Source organism: Corythoichthys intestinalis, chromosome 12 (assembly GCF_030265065.1).
Source record: "Corythoichthys intestinalis isolate RoL2023-P3 chromosome 12, ASM3026506v1, whole genome shotgun sequence".
Taxonomy (NCBI): Eukaryota; Metazoa; Chordata; class Actinopteri; order Syngnathiformes; family Syngnathidae; genus Corythoichthys; species Corythoichthys intestinalis.
In genome coordinates this window covers 20932811-20946604 of record NC_080406.1, presented here as the reverse complement: position 1 = coordinate 20946604, position 13794 = coordinate 20932811, and positions in this window count along the sequence as shown.

Sequence of the window (13794 nt, the reverse complement as noted above, 5' to 3'; positions counted from 1 at the left end):
TATGTTTCTGTCACATGTTCACAATGTTTGACATTTTATGTGTAGTTAGCCTGCCTGGTTGTGTCACTCATGTGACATGCTGCACCACCCCAACTCACGAGTCTAATGTTTTCTCCCGTATCCTCATTGCTTCTTTTGAGACACACACAGTAAGATTTGTCTTCTTATCTCAGCAAGAGAGAATAAGCTTGGTCACTTTAGCCTTTAAAGGTCCGTGCTGAGTGATCATCACACACTAAATGTAACTCGTAGCATTGGCATAGCATTCACATTCACGTTAGCTTTAGGCTATTGCTAATGGTTGGCGTCCTCCTAAACTCTCGGACAACTTTTTTTTTTTACATGCAGTCCGTGGCGTCCAGATGTGTATAACTAATTGAAAATAATGTAGCCTACTGTATTGGTGGTATTATGTGACAGATTTGTAGATGCTACCATATGTGCTCATCTGTCAATGTTTATTTGAAATAGTTTGAAACCTTTTTTTTTTTTTTTTTTAAACGTTCAAATTTTTACAGACGAAAATTATGTGTAAACCTCGACTAAAACTAGGCGAAATTAGTCTGAGTTTTCGTCAACAAAAACTACACGAAGACAAACACATTTTGAAATGACTAAAATAAGACTAAGACTTATAAGTATTATCGTCCAAAAGACTAAAACTAAGACAAAAATTAAAAGGGCTGCCAAAAACAACACTGGTGTTATGGTGGGTATTGCACACTCGGGTTAAACTAGTGTGACTTGACATTGTGAGTCACTCAAATCTAATGTCGATTTAGCAATCTGAATTTGAATGGTCCATCTTGAATATGAAAAATGGTTTGGATTGAATTTTCAAGGATAATGAATGCAATTTCAAATTACACAATTCAAATTAATTTTTTTGTACTGCAGTGATTCAAATTAAACAATACAATCTGCAAATGAAGTATTTATTTTTTTAAACCTATTTCAATTCAAATTCAGAAATTCAGATTCAGTTTCTGGTGGCACAAATTTCAACCTACTAGCGAGGTTCAGTGATCAGGTGACCTGTAATTTAAGTTTGTCCAACTTAGAGCAAGAGCTTGACTTGTAAAAGTGTTCCAAAGGATCAGAAATACTTCAAAAATGTGTTTTTTTTTTTAAATTTTATTTTTAACATTCTTAAGAGTTTTACGAAGTGATGAAATATTTAAAATAACCTTTGCAGATTTTTCATCAAGGGGTCTCGATTGTTCCACGGGATACCTTTTTTTACCCCCAAAGTAAAATGATTAAATGACCTGAGCTCAAATGACATTATTTTTCAATGCGTTCTTAATGAGTCGTCCACTGTAAAATATAAATTCCGATTACATCCAATTAACCCCAATCAGCGGCACCTAATCTCTATCCCCTTTTTTATTTAATGGTTCGCTGCCGCTTCCACCATTGATTAGGCTAAATGAGCAGCGCTCCTAAATGACCAACCATAAGGCTAAGGGAACCGTTCACCTTAATAGCGACAGTGTGGCCATTACACCTGCGTGTGCACATCTCCCTCTTTTCACAGACAAGATCAAATTTAATACCGCCGGGCGCCTCTCCACATTGATTTAGACTTTAGACCGTTGACTTCAAAGGGAAAATGTTAAGTAGAAATCTCCCATCCATGAAGGGTGGCTCATTATTTTCTAATTACAATGTATTTAGGTCCTCCAGCGGGCATGCATGATTATACGTATACATATTATAAACTCTTCCAAATGTGGGAATATTTTATGAGATATTATGTTAGATGGAGTTTAAACTTTTTGCACATAATTCAAAATGTGATAGAAGACAAAAACACAACACTCGACATCACTGTAACTCTTGTAGGTTTTTTTTTTGCATCTACTGTATGCACCGTATGTTTGGTTAATTTTGAACACATACAAAAAGAATTTATGAGCGGGTGTACACCCCTGTGCAACCATATAATTCTATTTGGTTTTATTTCCGCTCTTGATTTTTTGTTGTTGTTGTTGTAGTTTTGAATGGAATTGAGATCATAAAATGTTTGGAAATTATTTATCCTCAGGTAATTTTTTACATTACAAAAACCTCGTATTTCAATGGAGGTTTGGATACTTTTTATATCCACTCTCAACCCCTTCAGCCCTGCATTTTTTCTGCTGGGCAAAAGATATATATTTATTCACTAGTTTTTACTCTACTCAAATATATATATATATATATATATATTAGTTTTTACTCTACTCAAATATCAGAAAAAAGGGGAATTTTTCGGTGTTTTTTTTTTTTTTTTTTCATGTATTCTTGCACTGATACCATTTTATGGCTCCAATACGATACCTGGCTGTGCAGTATCGGCCGAAACCACTTCGTTTGAATTTCATATATGTATGTGGTGGAAAACAGGTGACTTGAAGTTCCGCTCTGAGGTCCCCAATTTGGCCAAAATTCAAAATTGTCCGATATGCATGTGTGATTCATCATTGGAAAGCTGGAGGATAGCTGGGGTAGATGGTGGCCGCTGTGTCTGACCACACTCGAAGAGGAACGATATTGAGGATGTTTCCTTTTGGTGCGCTGCTGGCAGCTTCTGATTTTGCCAGGTGGGACAGTGATCGCTGGGACGTTCCTTCTGAAGGACCTAGCGACGCCAGTCCCCCAGGCCATGAGTCCACAACCGAAATGGCGATGCAACCTACTACGAAGCTGCGCAACCTTGAGATGAATGTTCGTCGGGAGTCAGCAAGGAATGAAAACTGCGGCGAGGATTAAGTCAACAAAAGGAGGTTGGTGGACACGGCCTACCATCGGTCCTCAGCTATTCCTTATCTTCTGGATCGAATCAACTGAAGAAACTAACTACTGAATTATGAACTAATCTACTGGATCTGATCAACATAAGGAGCACATTGCCACGATCGACAATGGACTATTAGGAAAATGAACAATCAGAGGGGATGGTTATTATAAAAAAACAAAAAAAACCTTGTAATCACGATGAAATCTGAATGCCAAAAATTAATATTCGATATTTTCTACGTCCTATATAGTATACTGGGGCCGGGTTTCAATAAGCTTCGGCTTCTCCCGTTAGCCGTTTTCTTTTTGGGTTGAATTAATTGTAAACACATATATATGCTGTATGTTTGTTTGGATTTGTCATGCCTGAAGGGAAAACAAAATGAAAAAAAAAAAAAAAGCTTAAAATCTCAATTTTCTGGGGGAAGGAAAATTTTGAACAGGAGGGCATTTAAAAAAAAAAAAATTAAACAGCAAAACTCTATGTGGAGGCGAGAGCACACGAGAACAGAATTACAGACGCCACGACTTTAACGAGATATTATCGCGTACTTACCTTGTTTCGATCCAAAAACTCCATGGAGCATGTATCACCGAGTGTCAAGACACAGCTGTGAATGGCCACAGCCGGATTTTTTGGGCGATTTTATGAGTGAAACATGATCATTTACAGTGCCCTCCATAATAATTGGCACCCCTGGTTAAGATGTGTTTTTTAGCTTCTAATATATATTTTTTTATTCAAATAATATGGGACCTTAATGGGAAAAAAAGAGAAAAATCCAACCTTCAATACAAGTGCATTTATTCAGTGGGGAAAAAATCCCACATAAAGAAATAATTATTTGACATCAAATAATGTGTGTCACAATTATTAGCACCCCTGGTGTTAATACCAGTTGAAGCCTGGGACCATGTGCTTTGGTCAGATGAGACCAAGATTGAGCTTTTTGGCAACAAACACTCTAAGTGGGTCTGGCGTGCTGCGAAAGATGCGCATGCTGAAAAGCACCTCATACCCACTGTGAAGTATGGGGGTGGGTCAGTGATGCTGTGGGGCTGTTTCGCTTCCAAAGGCCCTGGGAACCTTGTTAGGGTGCATGGCATCATGAATGCCTTGAAATACTAGGACATTTTAAATCAAACTCTGTTGCCCTCTGCCCGAAAGCTGAAGATGGGTCGTCACTGGGTCTTTCAGCAAGACAATGACCCTAAACATATGGCCAAATCTACACAGAAATGGTTCACCAGACACAAAATCAAGCTCCTCCCATGGCCATCTTAGTCCCCAGACCTTGTTAGAATTTCTTGCCGGAACTCCCCAACGTGAAGGTCGCCACGGAGCCAGATTTTTTTTTTTTTTTTTTTTTTTTTTGCAAATGCAAAGGAAACTGTTTTGGTCAATTATTTCTATAACACATACAAACACTGATTTTCATTCTAAATTCTATTTTTTTCAATGATTTACAAAATAAAAGTTAACAAAAACAGCTATAACCCCAACCTCCATCTCCTAATTTTTATTTTCCCTCATTTCCTCACATACTACATACCAAATCTCAATTTTAACTACTTAAGAACATAGGATGTATATTAAAATTGAAGATAATGTAAACATTTACTTTTTGTTGTGTTTTTAATAATAAAGATATAAGTAAGATACATTCAGAAAAAATAAGTACAAATGACTTATATTATGCAGAGTGAAAAGGAATATATTTTGAAGATTGCGCATTTACTTTTTTTAAGTCATAAGGAAATTAATAGGTAGCCTAAGACAAATTAACAAATATAAGCCCAAAGTGCACATTGACAGCTAAGATGTTCTGAACCTCCCCATCAGAGCATATAAAAAGAAATATGATAAATAAGCCACCATAGCTCTTTCCTTGCTCTTAAAGATTTGATCCATTTTCTGTTGCATTGCCCTATTTTTTTAATTTTTTTTTCTGTTTCAGAAAAATTGCACATCTTAACCAATCAGAGCTAACTATCTCTGGTGATCACATGTCAGTATATCAGCCAATTGAATGGATAAATGAGTCCAGCTGTTTTGCTTTGCCTCGTGGATTCGTCAGACTCAGATAACTGCAGCAGCTGGGGAAACCTCCATGCCATTCGTGGAATAAAATAAATAATACATATCGGTGGAAACGGATTACCCTACACAGCACTTTATTATGCTTGTTGTTAACACTTGTGTATGTAAATTTGATTTTGGTTGATTGTTTTCTTCTTGGAGATGAAATGCATGTGTGACAGCTTTGTATTTTTACATAGCGTTTTGACAGTTGTTGTCGTATTTTCGGAATCAAAGCACCGTGTACCGGAACTGCGTTCCAGCCCTGTATCTTATACCGGAACTGCGTTCCTGACCGTTCTCGCCCACTTTCACCCCTGTATAAATATATATACAATATATGTGTGTGTATATAAGGGTTGTTCCGATCATGTTTTTTTGCTCCCAATCCGATCTCGATCGTTTTAGTTTGAGTATCTGCCGATCCCGATATTTCCCGATCCGATTGCTTTTTTTTTGCTCCCGATTCAATTCCAATCATTCCCGATAATTTTTCCCGATCATATACATTTTGGCAATGCATTAAGAAAAAAATGAATAAAACTCGGACGAATATATACATTCAACATACAGTATATAAGTACTGTATTTGTTTATTATGACAATAAATCCTCAAGATGGCATTTACATTATTAACATTCTTTCTATGAGAGGGATCCACGGATAGAAAGACTTGTGACTTTGTATATTGTGACTAAATATTGCCATCTAGTGTATTTGTTGAGCTTTCAGTAAATGATACTGTAGCCATGCCCCAATGCATAATGGGAAGTGAAACCATGACTGTGCGTAGTGCTACCAATTGATATATCTTCTCTGCCTTGGGAAATAATATAAGAAGAAATGTCATGTTATGTCTTTTTCATATGTTAAGAAAAACATCAATTGCTACCTTGCTTCCCCGCATTGCTTCCCATGATATTTCTAATCGTAGGGAGAGGGATTTTAAGGGTTTAGCCAATTAAGAAAAGGCTCCAAAGGCTGCCAAAATTCACTCTTCTCATTTTACGCTGCTTTTTATCTCTCTATGTAGGTAAAATGGCACCATTACAAATTGGGCGCGACAATGCGTGAGTGGGTCGTGCAACGCTTGCATCAATTGCGTTAAATATTTTGATGTAATACATTTTTAAAAAAACTTATTACCGCCGTTATCGGGATAAATTTGATAACCCTACCTTACGCCTAAACTAAAGACTCTGGATGAGTGTAACATATTATGTCTGTAACGTTGAATACAATTAGAAAACGATTTAATGAAAAAAAAAAAAAGATCTTTAAAAAAGGCATGGCCGATATTTTTTTGCCGATTCCGATACTTTGAAAATGACGTGATTGGACCCGATCGATCGGCATCCGATCGGGACATTTCTAATATACATATATATATATATATATATATATATATATATACATATATTTATTATTATTGCATGTTTATATTTTTCTATTTAGAAAGTGTGTACCCTATAAATTAAGGAAAACTCAGTGTGTTTGAAAAGTTTTGAATTCTGCACTCCAAAAATACTTAAAAATATCACTCAGACCTTATACAACAAAAATTGTGTTCCCGAGTGTTATCCATGTGTTGAATCAATATAATAAGAATGAAATAATTTTTGCCCATTTTGTTTTTTATTATGTCAGAGACCAAGCCACTATCAGAAGCCTTATCAATTTTGGTTATTTTAAATCAAATGAGGTCCTGTTTTTAATTAAACCTCATGATTTTCCCGATTAATCCCAAAAATCAGCCAATGAATCAACATTCAAACAATATTTAGTTGCAACCCATATTAACATGCTTTGAAATTTAGCAGCGCTTGTGTTCAGCTAACTACTGGCAGCTGATTTCCTATTTAGTCTTTTGGTCACTCAGGACCAAAAGAAAACTGCGGGCAACTGCGCGAACGCGACAATGAAGATTAGAAATAAAAGCAATAATCTATTGAAGAAGTATCCTCCAGTGTTTCCATTGGCAGCAGACATCGGGATAAGCCCTCCCACATATTCGGTCTTGAGGATTTCTCTCTCCTTTTGAGGAATTTCCCATTGCATAATACCCAAGCGGCGCGCAGCAACAATCTGTAGATTAAAGCCAACAACGGCAACAACAAGGATGCATCGGAACTCCCTGGCTTTAACCGTTAGATGAATGCACTTGTAACACAATCGCATAGTTTACAGAGCTTTGTTCAAATCAAAACGCCGCTCTCGATAAACGCGGCCACGGTCGACATGAGCGATGGATTAACCAGATGGGCGCTGCAGATGCACAATACGTCTTTGAAACAGCCTTCATCTACAATTGTCTGAGCTCAAGCAAACACACCAGCTCTTAACTTTGACAGTGTGCATAAGAAAATAATTGCTTTATTTATAGTTGGTATGAAATTAAGCACGCGTAATAGCCTGGGACAGTGCGGTTTAATCAACCCCCGTGATTCATTCTCACAATCCGCACGGCAACTGAAAGCAGGGCACATTAAATACATTCCCTTATTACTCTATAAACGCAAGTGGCCAGGCGCACAAAACCCAGGTAATAAATTGCCGGTCGTAAAAGCACCAACTGCACAGACAGATACAGAAATTGAAAGCCAGCAACAAACACAACACGCCACTTGGCGTAATAAAGTGCAACACAATTACGCCTCTTGCTTCCAATCGTATTCGCTTTTCAATTGGATGTTTAAACGCATTTCTGTTAGATTTGGCACAGGCTCAATTGAGACGATAAATGTAAAGAGAAAGTAACAATTTTCTAATGAAGTGCCCTTATACTTGGGTGTGGGGGTCGCAATCATATTAAGTCTTATTGACAATAGCATCGGACTAATTCGGAATATTTCTGGTTTTATGATAGGAATTATTCAAATATGTCAATTTCTGTCATCAAGTCATTATATTTAGAATTTTATGACATTCTAACTTTATACAATAGGAACAATTTTGCAACTGTGGTTGTGAATGATCCCTTGTTTTTCGCGGTTAATGGGGACCAGAACCCGCCGCGATAAGTGAAAAACCGCGAAGTAGCCACCCCCAATTTTTTTTGTGTGTGTGTGTGTGTGTTCGATGTCTTTATTCAGATTTAGCATTGAAAACATACACATAAGACATGTTTTTTCACTTTTTTTCCTAAAGTATAATTAAAAACAACAACTATATATTTATATATTTTAATAAATGGTTTATAAGCACTTCTAATGTAATAATTATGATGTTTTAAACATGTTACTGCCCCACAGAATTATTTTTAAACAAGAATAAAGTAGAAAACTGCTTGTCTTTATTAAATGCTTCATTGAGTGAGTCCACTTATAATCGCTCAAGCTGCTCGCAATGAGTTGCCACAGCAACTGTTTAACATGTTAAACGATGATTGACGCATGCAGCGCTTTGAAGTTTCGGCTTCCAAGCGTCTGTGTCAAGATCAAACCTTAATGTCTGTTAATCATCATTAACTTCAATAAGTAACTCCAGTGCACTGCCTGACCAAGAAAAGTGGCCGGAGCAAGAATGAGAGATTACGTGATCGGATCGGGACAGCGCTATTAAATTCTACATTTATTTTCTTTTATTTTTTTTTTATTGGAAAAAAATCTGCGATGGACTGAGGGCACGAAGTTTGACAGCGTGAAGTAGCGAGGGATCACTGTAGTGTTGAACAAAAGTATCTGTGCACAACTTAATTTTAAACCTTAAAAGGAAATAGCGTTCAATGATTCTTGGAAAAAAATCTAATTGGGATTTTACTGGCCGATACTGCAATTCTTTTTTTTTTTTTTTTTTTTTTTTTTTTTTAAACCTGTCCTGTTCAGCTGTTTGACACAGAGAATGGAAGTCTAAGTGCCCGGATTCTGAACAGTTTTAATGTTTCACATGGAGAGTCTGACATACTCCCATTGTGATCCTTCAAAATACCTTTTTATTATGACAAAGCAGCGAACAGGAAGGGATTATGGGGGGACAGAAGAAAAGAAATACAAGAGAAGAAAGAAAAGAAACACATACACAAACAACAACAAGAAATACATTGAACATCTAAACTAGTTACTAATATGCTGGTGCTATCGTCAGAGAGATGTATTTCCGGTTTACACCATGTGGGGGCCAATTGGCCAGTGAAAGAGGAGAATGGGGGTGGGGGTGTCTATAAGACTATAAGCTAAGTGATTGAAAGGGGTAGAGTGTACACAAATCAGTTCTGTGATCTAGAACCCAGTAATCGTGTGAATCTCTTATTAGTGTAAGTCCGTTGGCGACCAACCCCACGCCGCCGCATCGCCAATCCCGGCACCGGAACCCCCAACCCGAGCATGCCCTACCACATCCAGCAGCACGCAAGCCCCACCGGGCGCGCGACAGCCACGCAGACAGGCGGAGAAACCGCGCGGGCGCCAACCCAGGGCCACGGCCCCCACCCAGCCAGCCCGGCGGAGGGAGGGAGGGCGGGCGGGGGGCTGGGGGGGCCATGCGCAGCCCATCCCTCCTCCCGCCGCCCAGCAAAGGAGCCACCGTCCCCCCCCCCGGGACCCAGGGTGGTCCCCCGGGCCACCCGCGCGCCCATCAACCGGCCTTCAGGGATGGCAGGAGGGGACGCATCACCAACCCCACGCCTACACCCACCCCCGCCCGCCCACCCGGGCCACGGGCCACAGCCACAGCCCCCCAACCGGCACGGCACGCCACGGGACCCCCAGCGGCCCACCAAGCCCTAGGCAAGGCAGGGTCCCCCGCCGGTGCAGGCGACACCCCGCTGATACACCGGCGCCCAGCCAGCGACCCGCGACGGAGCGCAGGGCGGATGCCCAGCCAGAGAAGAGAGGGGAAGGCGGAGGCAGGAGAACGCCCAGGAATCTTGCGATGCAAGATCGGAGACCCGACCCCCCAACCCACTCCCGCGGCCGGCAACCCACTCCCGCGGCCGGCAATTCTTATTTAATGTACTCTCCAGTTAGTGTATTTTTTGTGAATTTCCTCAAAATTACAACATTTAAAGTCTTGTTTGTCTGAGTGTATTTTAACACACAAAATATATTTCATTGCTAGTTAATGTTAGACTTCACCCTGGGGCAGGTGTCGGCAACCTAAAATGTTGAAAGAGCCATATTGGACCAAAAAAAACAAAAAAAAAAACAAATAAACATATATGTCGGGAGCTAGGGCTTAGGTTTGGTCTCAACATTGGTAGGGACGATATTACCGTAATGCACATTATGCAAACAACGATCCTAATAAGGGACGGCTTGCTTGACTTCGTTGTTCCTTGTGGAGGTTGGCCTGACCGCAGTAGTTTTGCAGGTTAGCAAATTTAATGTTATGCTAACTCTGATGCAGGTCAGACTTTCAGGAGCAAAATTAGTGGTGTTTCCCCCACCTCCACAACATTGATGTCTTTTTACATGACTTACAGTGGCTGCTGCTGGCTGGAAAAAAAAACCTTCTCTCATATCCCTCCTCTCCGAAGGGGGCGGAGGAGGCGGCATGTTGTCGACATGAACGGTCGGGGCTGTGTAAGTATGTGTGTGTGTCTTTGTGGTGGGACGGGGGTCGGCTTCAACTCATCAGCCAATTAAATGTTCGTTTGAGGAGGGGGGGAAAATGGACCGGCACATTCAGCAAGTGGAAAGGGATGAATCTAAGTCTGAATATAATGAAAATAATTCACTCTAGGGTCTATTTTACCAGTACAACACATGGGAAGACAATCTAAATTACTTATACAAGTGAACTCTTTATATAATGGAAATAAGGTTGATTAAAAGTTGGTGAGGACAATTTGAGCATCCTGAAAAGTTGCTAGTTTTACGTCCCTACCGTCCCTATGCAAACCTACGCCCTTGGTCTGGAGCCACAAAAAATTAACATGAATGGCAACACATGCTGTGTGTGTCTCTTTTAGCCTTATTAGCCTACTATCAAAATGACTACCAATAAGTTGACTACAAATACATAATTAACCTTCATGATCAAATGTTTATTTTCCCTGCCGTGCATTCTTTGAAGAGTTACACACCAACTGACTAATCTGTTGTACGATGCCGCCTCAAGTTTAACTTCATTACAATATTAATGAATGAGAATCATGTTTGTCCTCCAACAGAAACCGTATAAATACAAATAATATATTTCCTTCCCCATCTTTTTCCATTTTCAAATATTTTTGAAAAAGCTCCAGGGAACCACTAGGGCAGCGCTAAAGGTGGGGGGGTGGGGTAAATAAGTTTCACACTTAACGAGGTTAGTTTTCATAGATAGTGTTAAAATTTGAGATTATTTTAACAGGAACTGCTACCAGACGATGAAATAATGACGTTTTATTTAAATGTTTTTGCATTCAAAGACGACACTAATGGTGGCAATTCACCTAATGACTTAAAAGTTAATTTACTCTGTTTTTAAGTAAGGATATCAATACTTCTACATCACATTTCTGAAATCTTATTGCTGCAACAACAGGAAAAAAAAAACCTGAAAACAAAAGCAATCTTCTATATAACATTATAATGTAAAGAATTTCACGTTTTAACTTAATAAACTTACTGTTAAAAAACTTAAAACCTGATATTTGAATGTTATCAATTTCATTTTTTTAACTAATTGTCAAGTGTTTGAAAAGATTTGAAAAAGAAGACACCGATACCTACATTGGGTTTTACTCAGTGACCTGAACTGAAAGAAACAAATTCATTATATTTTGCTAAATGAGCAAGTCAAACCTGCCATATTAAAACAAGAAGCTCATGCTGAAATGTAAAATTTATCATTAAAAGATAAAAGCATTAAAATGTCAAACTATTTATGCTTATAATTTGTTTTTGAGTGATTCAAATACATTTTTAAAGTGTTTTTGCTCACATTTTAAATAGTCGTAACTATTTTTAAAATGGTCACTGTAAAGCAATTCGATATCTTTAGAAAACAATGAGCATAAGTAAGCTTGCCAACTTGCCTTACGTTTTTTTTTTTTTTTTGCCCTCCTTCTGCTTTCTTTTTCTATCATCATCATTTACAAGATTTCTTCAAAATCAAAAAATTCATTCCTAATTACTTTGATAACTACACCTCATGTCATCACAATGTCAGACACCTTCGCACCCACATGCTCCAATCAGACTTTGCTTGCTTGTCGAACCCATGCAGTACAATGAAATCATCCATATGATTAAATTTACAGTATATGAGACATCATAATTTCTCATTAAAACTCACCTAGGTATGTCAGGTGAGAAGAAGCCTTGAGCTTTATCTGAAAGTATGTCCACTTTCTCAGACTGGCCACAGTAGGTTTATTTTAGCGCCTGTCCATCTAAGTCGATTGGAGGGAGACAGAGAGGAAAAAAAAAGACCTTAGACCTCTTGCACCCAGAACAGGAGCTACATCTCTGGAGGGTCAATTACCATTTTCCTATGGCTTGATCTTGTTTGTTTAACTTGACATGGTGAAGAAAGAGCTGACATTGAGCGCAATCTGCTGCATTAATGTGCTTCATGTTCTGCATTCATCATTGTCACCGAGCTGGAGACGACTGGTTGTGTCACTGGAGATAGGAAGGCATGAAGGGATGCTGGTGTGAAGAGCAAAAATGGAAAGGAAAAATACGAAGAAAAGTTGACTGTTAACTGTCAGTGAAAGTAAAGCACACTGATAGTCAAGACAAATCGGAGCGTTTCGTCCCCTGCCGGTCAACGATAGCAAATACATTGATCAATTTTTTCAATGAAAGATTACAGGGATTGCAGACCTGTTAAGTTTCACGATTTGGTCGGGAGACTCCCGATTTTGACCCCAATGCTCACGCCTCACGATTAGAAAGCCAAATCTCCCGATTTTCCAAAAATATAAAAAAAAATTTTTAAAACGTTTTTCTTTGTCACCGTTTTGTAACGATACCATTCGGCCCGATTCGGAAAGTGACCAACAACGAATAGCCTGGCCGTCTCCGACTTCCCTGCCCTCCCTCCCCTTCAGAGCAGGAAAAGCCCAACCAAACATCTGACAGGGAGGGAAGAGGCGAAGCACCACCGACTTCCCAAGATGCTGGCACTAATAAACCGGCTTTTAGACTGGTTCAGGTCTTTATTTTGGAAGGAAGAGATGGAGCTGACCCTGGTCGGCCTCCAGTATTCGGGAAAAACGACGTTCGTCAACGTAATTGCCGTAAGTCTTACCTGCCAGCGATAGCTAACTAGCCTAATGCTAATAGCATTAGAGCTAATGATGGGAGAACGATGACGAGGAAGAAGTCGCTGCTTTACTCTGTGTTTTCGTGGATCAAACATCATGGAATATTAAACCACTGCGGTCCTACCCCCACAATATATGAATTTAAGTGAGAAAGTGTATCGTTACTTACTTGAAGTTTAATCATTTAGATTCGCTATTATGCTAAAGCTAAAGTGTATACTATACACTTTATTACATTATATCATTATTACTGTGCTGAAACAAAAAATATAAAGTTTCAATTCTAGGTTACAATTCAATTAAAAAACTGCCATGACAAAGATACTTTTAAAAACAAATATGATTAATTTTCTAAATGATGTAATTAATGTTGCTGATTTAGTCTGACGAAACCCTAATTGGAGTGATGGTTGATGAGATGAAGAGGCTGCTGAGGAAGCTGATGTCCAAATTTGTGCAAATGGATGTGATCAGGAAAGCTGAGCAAAGAGGTTCTTTGACAGTGTAGTTAATTTTTACACAAGTGTTGTGACCAAAATGAACTTGAAAAAAAAAGGTTGCATTTTGTCTTAGTGATTGTCGCGCGCGCGCGCGTCATCGGGGTTGGCAAACAGACATCTCCCTATTTGCAATTTCTACAACTTAACAGGTATGGGATTGTCCTGTGGTGTAGAGTATGTAAAAGTGTATGATAATTCACAATTTTCTCAAAAAAAGTACGGGTTTCCAATTCCAAAGA